A 10,090-nucleotide genomic window follows, 5' to 3' on the forward strand; every position below is an offset into this window, starting at 1 on the left:
AGGTAAACGCGTCCCTTCGCGGGCTTCACAGGTATCCGCGTCCCCTCGCGGGGCTCGCTGCGCTCGCCACGCTTCGGGCTCGGTGGCTCGCCACACTATTCTATTCTCAATTCCACGCCGACGTGGATAGTGGGGGTATGAAAAGGTCGGAGGACGCGTACCGCCGCCCCTCGCGGGCTTGCTGCGCTCGCCACGCTTCGGGTTCGCGTTGATCATGGGGTGGCGTCAACTACTTTTGGGGGGACATTTCAGTGTTCAGCGGTTTTCTGGCCCATTTCCCATTGTTCCCTATGATGATTTGGGTCAATTGAGCCATTTAACATTGATTCCTATGGTGAATCGGGGGCATCGCGGCTAAATTGAGGTATTTAACATTGTTCCCTATGGGAAAATCGCGGGCATCGCGTCGGTACCATCGCACCCGATTTTTCCTCACGATGCCCACGATCAACATCTTTGTGGCCGTGCTAGGAAACAAGTACCGGATATATACAAACTTCACAGTTACGGGCGGCCATTCTGAATTGACAAAGCCGCCTGAGCGCGGTGAAACGCGTCTTTGTGAGGAGTAGCACTTGTTCATTGCAGCTAGGGATCTGTGGGACACCCGAGTGGCAACACTAACCGGTCTCTGGTCACACCTTCTATCGGGAACCCGATCCCTGCTACAGATATCCCCAACTACTACGGCGCATCTCCCCACAGCCTGCCGCACGCACGGAGGATTGTGCGCTCATGCCCGTACATGAGAGCTTAGCACAAGCTCACTGCACTAAGGAGGTACAACTACAAGAGCCGGTGTACCCTTACCTGCAATCGGCGGGTCGGCCGGAGCAGCAACTGTTTAGAATTGGACACCACAGAGCACCTTACCAGACGTACCTATCCACCTTGTGGGAGATAGTGCCACCCAAACAGCTCAAACGCTGCTGGCCATTCCACACAGGGCAGCGAGTAAGAGATCTTCTTGCCCCTGTTTAATCCAATTCGGGATTTTATCCAATATTGCATATACTGCCATCGTTCTCTTGGAAGGATCCATATCACCTGTGGGACTATAAATATCGGCTCTACTCCAGCAACCACACCATCCAATTAGGACGTGGTAACTATCTGTTACATATTTTTATCCTTATGCAATTGCATTGAAATAGTTTTTTAGAGTACATACATTTTTTATTTTTTGCATGCATGCAAAGTTATTGTTATATGTTTTTGTGAATTGTGATTTATGTTGTGTGTATTGTTGAATAAATTATTTTCGTGTACAGAAGGCGCCCACTGGTTCTCTTTTCTGTAAAGTTTCTTCTGTTGAGGGCGGCAACCCTCTACCAGAGGGCAGCATTCTGTACAATACACAGCAAACTTGCCCCTAGCGCTCAAAATAACCTTGTCGATTGTGGGAATTAAACCCACACGATGGAATAAAACTGCAGTGTTGTGAAGATGTAATGCTAACCACTGCACCCTCCATGCCGCCTACATTGCAAAGGAGACTTTTAATAGAAAATTTACTTTAAAAATAATTAATTATCTGTTATGTGAGGGACATTCACTAAACTAGCTGTATATTTTGTCTGTTTATATAACTTGTGTCAATATACAAGCAGTTACTGTATTTCAAAACTGCTCATTATTTATATCTATATAAAAAAAAAGGTGCTGATAAAATTTATGCAGGGCCGGTGCAAGGCACCAGAGCGCCCCAGGCAAGTCGGGGTGGGGGCGCCCCGGTGTCTGCCGCCTGGGTACCTGTCCTGCGGCGCTGTAAAGCTGGCGGCAGCGGGGGGTCCCTGCAGTCAATAAGAAATAACGAGCGCTATCCGCCGGGCTATGCGGAAGCGCTTCTGTTTGGAAACACTGGCCGCACGGCGCACGCTGATTGGCTGAATCTCAGCCAATCAGCGTGCGGCCAGTGTTTCCAAAACAGAAGCGCTTCCGCATAGCCCGGCGGATAGCGCTCATTATTTCTTATTGACTGCAGGGACCCCCCGCTGCCGCCGCCAGCTTTTACGCTGCAGGACAGGTACCTGGGTGGCAAGGGGGGGGGGGGCGAAATACCGCCCTCCAGTGGCCGGCGCCCTAGGCAAATGCCTAGATTTGCCTAGTGGTGGCGCCGGCCCTGAATTTATGTAATTACAATGGCATTTATTGACATGTGATATAAACTCTGCTTCCTTTCTACCTGTGCCAGCATTACACACATCTGTTCTCTCATATAGATCTTATATAGGACATTAGTTTCATGAAAATTGAGGTTGTGGTTACATTGTCTAGTTAATTTATGAATTCATTAATTTTCTTTTATCATGGATCTTATTGTAAAATAATGCATAATGATTATATCACTAAGGATGACAATCTATCCTTTCCTTTAAATAGGGGCAGCAACAAGCTTATAGAGTGGATTTTGGCATAACTGCAATATTTTACAATTCATAAACAAACATTAGTACTTAATTAATTACCAGCTCATGGGGAAAACTATCATATATTACCATGTAAAAAACAAATAGTACAACTTTTAATATATGCTAAAACGGTGTTAAATATATCATTTAATAAATAAATGACATGCTGAATAATTCACGATAGAGAATAATTGCTGTTACTGTAATATCAATAGGTCATATAATTATCAAATAGATCACAGGTTCTCAAACTCAGTCCTCAGGACCCCACACGGTGCATGTTTTGCAGGTCTCCTCACAGAATCAAAAGGGAAATGATTAGCTCCACCTGTGGATCTTTTCAAATGTGTCAGTGAATAATGAATGCACCTGTGCACCTGCCGGGTGACCTGGAAAACCTGATCTGTGAGGGGTCCTGAGGACCAACTTTGAGAAACCCTGAAATAGATGACTCTTTTGTTAGTTGATAATATAATTAGTGCTACACTTTCTGCTAGCAGTTTGTGTGCCTGGTAGTTCTGGTCCTCTGTTCTTTTTTTTAACATCAATACTTTTATTAAAATTATTTTCTCAACAGGTTTTAAAGGAGAGGGGGTACAGAAAAAAGAAAAGATGGTGGGAGGAGGGGGTACAAGGTAGGGGGGTAAACTCAGATTCCATAAATGTACATGCAAACAAGCAAAAACATCATAACAAGTACACTGCACTTAGAGTATTAAACATAAACAGGTGATAGCATATAAATACAATAAGATAAAAACAAAAAAGTGTGGCATTAATAAATAGGATAAGCAGGCGGAGGCACATGTGGAAAGTAGGGAAGTACAGTATATAGGGGGTAATTATACAGAATTTAAAGGAGATGAATCCTTCTCATTAAGACTTAATTGGCATGGGATACAGGGGGCAGATTTAGGAAGGTACTTGTTTCCTAGCACGGCGCCTGTCGTGGGTCATCGCATACCTTAAGTTAAGGGGCTATTTTTAGCCTTTTTCCCGACAATTAAAAAATCGCGTCCATCGCATGCCTTAACTTAAGGTATGCGATGCGACCGACGCGACCGACGCGATTTAACATTGAATGCATTGTATTCAATGTTAAATTCTTATGTAAAATCGGGTCCATTGTATGCCATTATAATGGCATACAATGCGACGGATACAATGGACCCGATTTTACATAGGGAACAATGTTAAATGGACCCGATTTTTGATTGTATACCCACCCTCATGGGTAAAACCCGAAGTGTGGTCCTCCGACCTTTTCATACCCCCACTATCCACGCCGGCGTGGAGTTGATTTTATATAGCGTGGTGAGCGCAGTGAGCCACCGAGCCCGAAGCGTGGCGAGCGCAGCGCGTCCTGCGAGGGGACGCGTAATACCTGTGAAGTAATGCGCGTCCCCTCATGGGGACGCACCCGCCACACTATATAAAATCAACTCCACGCTGATGTGGATAGTGGGGGTATGAAAAGGTCGGAGGACGCGTACCGCCACCCCTCGCAGGCTCGCTGCGCTCGCCACGCTTCGGGTTGGCATTCATCATGGTTTGGCATTAACAATGGGGGGGGGGGCATTTGACCCATGAGGGTGGGGATACAATGAAAATTGGGATCTGGGGGGCATTTAACATTGGGGCCAATGTAAAATCGGGTCTCAGGGACCATTTTACATTGGTTCCAATGTAAAAATCGCGCCGATCACGTCGAATGCATCGCATACGATTTGGTTGCATGCGATGTGATCGACACGATTTTTTAGGACACGATGGATACAATTTTTATCGCTGGCGCCGTGCTAGGAAACAAGTACCTTTAGGAAAGAATTCAGAGCCCTCTCCATCTGTGACATATTTGTGCCAGTAGGACCAGTGCACAATTGGGGAATAGGCTGATTATGAGTACAGTATATATTCTGTTTTCATAGTGTAGCTGAAATTGATTTTCTGGACGACTTTTATGAGCTGAGGGGAAGCAGACTGTTTCCAGCATTGAGCTAGGGTGGATCAGGCTGTGATAAAAATATGACCCAAAACATATCTCTTATGGGATGTGAACACGTTTAACAGTGCTGCTGAGGGGGAGGGTGACAATTAAATATCTAATACCTGCCTGACTAGATCAAATACATCTGTCCAATCATTTATAATTAAAGGGCATGACCAGAAAATATGGTAAATGTGACCAATTTCCCCACACGGTCTCCAGCAAAACAGCACACGTGGGCCAGAAAGTGTTTAATCTATCCGGGGTCATGTAGAACCTGTATATCAATTTTATATGCATTTCGGTATGGTTAAAACACCATGACATGGAATAGGAAGAATTAAAGACTTTTTCCCATTGAGCATCTGTGAGCGTTATACCCAGTTCAGCTTTCCATCGTTCAATTTAGTGGTATTAAGTAACTCTATAAACGTTTTGTACCAAAATGTGTTGTCTTTTATAGAGTTTAATTGGTTTAGACATGTGTAGATTTGTGGAGTTTATGTGTGAAACAGGTCAACTCGGTGGGGGACACTATTCCACCAATGGTGAAGATTTGGAGATAGTGAAAAAGCTCAGATCACGGTACTGAAAAAATTTCCTGTAAATTAGAGAATAGTACTATTTGGTGACCATCCATGACATCTCTCAATTTTGTTATATTAGAGGAGAGCCAACGGGAGAGGTGTAGATTGGGTCTGGTCCTCTGTTCTTAAGAGTACTTGCAGTGTTGTTGAGAGACGATATTTCGTTGACTGGATACAATTAATCACTGGTTATTTGATCCCTTGTAGCTGATGTAAAGAACTTAGTTGATTCATAGGTGACCTATAAAATGATAATAGCACAGGAATGCCAATTTGAGCATCCTACCTAAAATAAAAACCTTGGCTATACATGAAATTTGTCATACTAATAAATGTTCATCTACTAATACAAATGGTAAAATAATATAGGTATATGCAGGGGCGGATCCAGGATAAAATGACAGGGGGGGCACCATGATACTAGAGGGTTTAGGTGGGGGAGGAGCGGTGTTAGTAATGCCAGTGTACATGCTAAGAGAGCGGCAGAGAGAGGGTGGGAATGGGATTAAAAATAGGCCCTGGCATTTAAAGTACGCAGGCCCACCATGGCGACAAACGTGAAGGATGCAGTTGTGCGCGCGCCGAAGTCCGGAAAAGGGGTGTGGCCACTCAACAAGGGGCATGTCCTTGAGTGTAGTGTACAAAACCATATACAACTTCTACACATTATGCAACAAAATACTAGACCCCATTATACTTGCCCCTTACACATGATGCCAAATGGAATGAGCCAAAATTCACATAATGCTACATGGATTTTGTCAAAATTCACATAATGCCACATGGATTGAGCCAAAATTCACATAATGCCAAATGGATTGATCCAAAATTCACATAATGTCACATGGATGGTGTCAAAATTCACATAATGCCACACGGATTGAGCCAAATTCACATAATGCCACACGGATTGAGCCAAATTCATATAATGCCACATGGATTGAGCCAAAATTCACATAATGCCAAATGGATTGATCCAAAATTCACATAATGTCACATGGATGGTGTCAAAATTCACATAATGCCACACGGATTGAGCCAAATTCACATAATGCCACACGGATTGAGCCAAATTCATATAATGCCACATGGATTGAGCCAAAATTCACATAATGCCACACGGATTGAGCCAAAATTCACATAATGCCATACGGATTGAGACAAAATTCACATAATGCCACACAGATTGGGCTAAAATTCACATAATGCCACATGGATTGAGCCAAAATTCACATAATGCCACACGGATTGAGCCAGAATTCACATAATGCCACATGGATTGTGCCAAAATTCACAATACGCTTCATAAACAGGGACATTGTCCACCAAAGGTGCGCATTAAACATTTACACCGTAATGTCCATTACACGTTAAGTTACACGCCATTATGTCCATTGTGTATTATGCCAAACACCATAATGCCTATTAAAAATGATGCTACATAAGTGCTGCTTATCTACATGCTCATTGCCAAGGGTACCATGCTCATTGCCAGATGTTCCATGCTCGTTGCCATATGGGATTACATGCTCATTGCCAATGGGGAATACATGCTCGCGGTAAATGGGGGACAGCAGCCGCCGACAGGCAGAAGTGATAGCCACTGACAGTGGCAGAGCCTGGCTGTATTCAGAGCACTGCAGGTCCCGGCTATTTGAAATAATACCCCTTTCACACCAAAAAATGCATTCCCAGGTTGGCCTCTTTTACACCTGCCTAGTCCCTGCATTTTCTGGTGTGAGGGGGAGAGAAGACCACCCCTCCCCCTCTTTAACCAGTTATCTAATTTAACCGGGTATATCTTCGGAACCAACTGACCCATTTACATGAGACAAGTATCATATTGAAGAATTTTGAGTGGGCTTTGACTGATTTTGGTCCAGTGAAACTGGAACGTTTGGTTCCAGAGTAATCTGCCCTCAAAGAACATAAACAGCCATGAAATTACATTTCAAAAATAAAAAAATTGGTTTACACGCAATATCTCTGGAACCGATTGACCTATATGGACCAGCCTGGTATCATATTGAAGGCCCAGCGATTTGGAATTGAATGAGATCAATTACAAGCTTCTGTGATGCCAGCGAGGGAACTGGTAGCCGTTGGAACCGGGTGGGGGTCGGAATTGCCGGGTCCCATATTATCCTATGGGGAAAAAACGTTACAGCTTTGCCAGGCGATATCTCCGGTTCCCGGGGGGCTAGAGACACGGGGCTGGGCTAGTTGGAAAGCCCTGGTCCTCAGCTACAAAATAAAATGACAGGAGGGGCACGTGCCCCCCCCCCTGAATCCGCCACTGGGTATATGAACATATGTTAGTAGATAAGGCACACTTTTTCTTCAAACTAATTGGTTTTGACAGGTCCACGCCCCTTTTATACAGTTTGTCCACGCCCCATTTATACAGTTTGATATCAAACGTGATAAAGCTATCACGTTTGATATGGAAGTGGTATAAATAATATTAACCCCCGTATTAAAATATAATTGGTTTGATACTGTAACTTCATACACTGATATTGTCTATGTCAAATAAAACCACAGCTGTATAAATTAATTTATAAAGGTCACTTAATGATATCTTAACCAGTTGGAAGAATTTCTAAACATAATGCTAAAAAAGTTGTTAGAAAAATATGGTATACAACAGATATATAATTCGTAGAAATGTAGATCTTGTTTTATATCAAATTTGATTTGTGTAGGATGTCTCGCAACGCTGATCATCAAAACAGCCGGCTGGAAGCCTGTTATTATAACGTATTAAAGCCGGGTAATTGGTATCGCTCATAGATCTTTCACGGCGAATAATACAGACATATCATTACCAACTATAATAACACTTACCTTAGAACGATCCAAAAGCGCTACAACGAAGTGCCTGACCAACCGTGTATCAAAAAATAAAAAATAAAAAGTTATACTCCACACGATAACTTCCACACCAGCTAAGGTCCATCTTGCTTTTAAAATGAAATATCAGAGTACATAACAAAGAGGTCTGGGTATACATCTGTTATGCATTTAAAGATACAGGAGCCATTCAGTCTGGGCCTGACATGTTGTAGGCATTTAAATTTAAAGACACACAGCGTGAGAAGTATAGTGTTACTTTTAGAAAGACATCAGATATGACGGATGATTGTAATTTTCAAAAGTAATTTTAAACACCGGATTCCATAGTCTTTGAAGACGTTGATATTTACGTATGACGCAATTAGCGTAGACAGCACAGCAGGGTTGGTAACAATTATATTCATTAGAAAGCTCATACCTCTGAAAAAAACATTTTCACACGACTAGCAGTTTAATTAGTTTAGACAGTACAAAGAAAGGCCATGAAATCTTTGCAACAGGGCATGAGTGGCATCTAGTGGCCATGTATTGCAGTTGCAAGCAAGTTCCAGACGGAGCTAGAGACTACAGAATTAACTTATATATATATTATATTTAACTGAACATTATCAATGCTGATAAATAAAGGATTTATATAAAGTATATATATATATATATATATATATATATATATATATATATATATATAGCTATATACAGTATATATATATATATATATATATATATATATATATATATATATATATATATATACAGTATATATAAATATATATGTGTGTAATGTGATGGTATCATTATATTATGTGATGAATAAAATATGGATAATATGCTATATTATTTAAATCAGATATATATATATATCTCAAGGAGCTAGAGACTACAGAATTAACTTATATATATTATATTTAACTGAACATTATCAATGCTGATAAATAAAGGATCTATATAAAGTATATATATATATATATATATATATATATATATATACAGTATATATATATATATATATATATATATATATATGTGTGTAATGTGATGGTATCATTATATTATGTGATGAATAAAATATGGATAATATGCTATATTATTTAAATCAGATATATATATATATATATATATATATATATATATATATATATATATATATATCTCAATCAAATTACACAGGTGTGGTGGATAAGGTATATATTTTAAATTAAAAAGCATACACATGTATATATAGGTCTTATGTATGCTGTTGATGTTGAAACATATCTGTCATTTATTTAATAATAAGGATAAGGATTTTATACATCACATTTTGGTTTTATTTTATCAAGCAATATATTCTGAAAACAGCTGTGTTTTGGGTAATATGCTATATTATTTAAATCAAATATATATATATATATATATTTGTTATGCCTGTCTATAACTTTGGAACACAACTCATGAATATTCAAATGAAACAAATGCAACACAGATGTGCTAACTGACTGCTGAGTATATATATATGTTCTCCATGAGGAACCAGTCCACACATTTTGAAGGCAGAGAACTTGAAACTTTTGTCCACACACTGTTCAGAGAATACTTGAAGATTTTGTTCCAGAAGGGTGAGTCTATTTTAATTTTCTAAATATATATATATATATATATATATATATATATATATATATATATATATATATATATATATATATATATATATATATATATATATATATACAATATTTCTAAATAGCATAGTTTTAATATTTTATAATATACATAGCAAAATGTTTTATTTAGTGGTAGGGTGGGGGTTTTTAAATATAGTTTGTTGCTGCATGCATTGTATTGTAATGTATTGGGAGTACATACTGGCATACTGGCTGCTTGTAGTTAATCATTTATTTAGGAAAGAAAAATATTGAGCCTATGGTACTTTAACTGTCCATTTGCATGTGCAGTGATTAGTGTATTGTGGTCTGTACATTATACATATTGCTTTTAAAAATACAGTATATTGTGTTATTACAATTTACAGTTCGTTAATGTTAGTCATCGCAGATTGCGGTATTACGGCTTTGATATATATAAATAGCATCATTTTAATATTGCATCATTGTATTATACATAATGATTTTAAATAATGAGCTAGTTATCACATTTATATGTGATGTCTGCTGACTACGCATGTGATATGATGGGGGTGCTGCTGTAGCTTTGTTGGATCACCTGTAATTAATTTTTATTGAATGATCTATAGAATACAATGTCAGTAGATG

Source organism: Crinia signifera, chromosome 5 (assembly GCF_055691185.1).
Source record: "Crinia signifera chromosome 5, ASM5569118v1, whole genome shotgun sequence".
Lineage (NCBI taxonomy): Eukaryota > Metazoa > Chordata > Amphibia > Anura > Myobatrachidae > Crinia > Crinia signifera.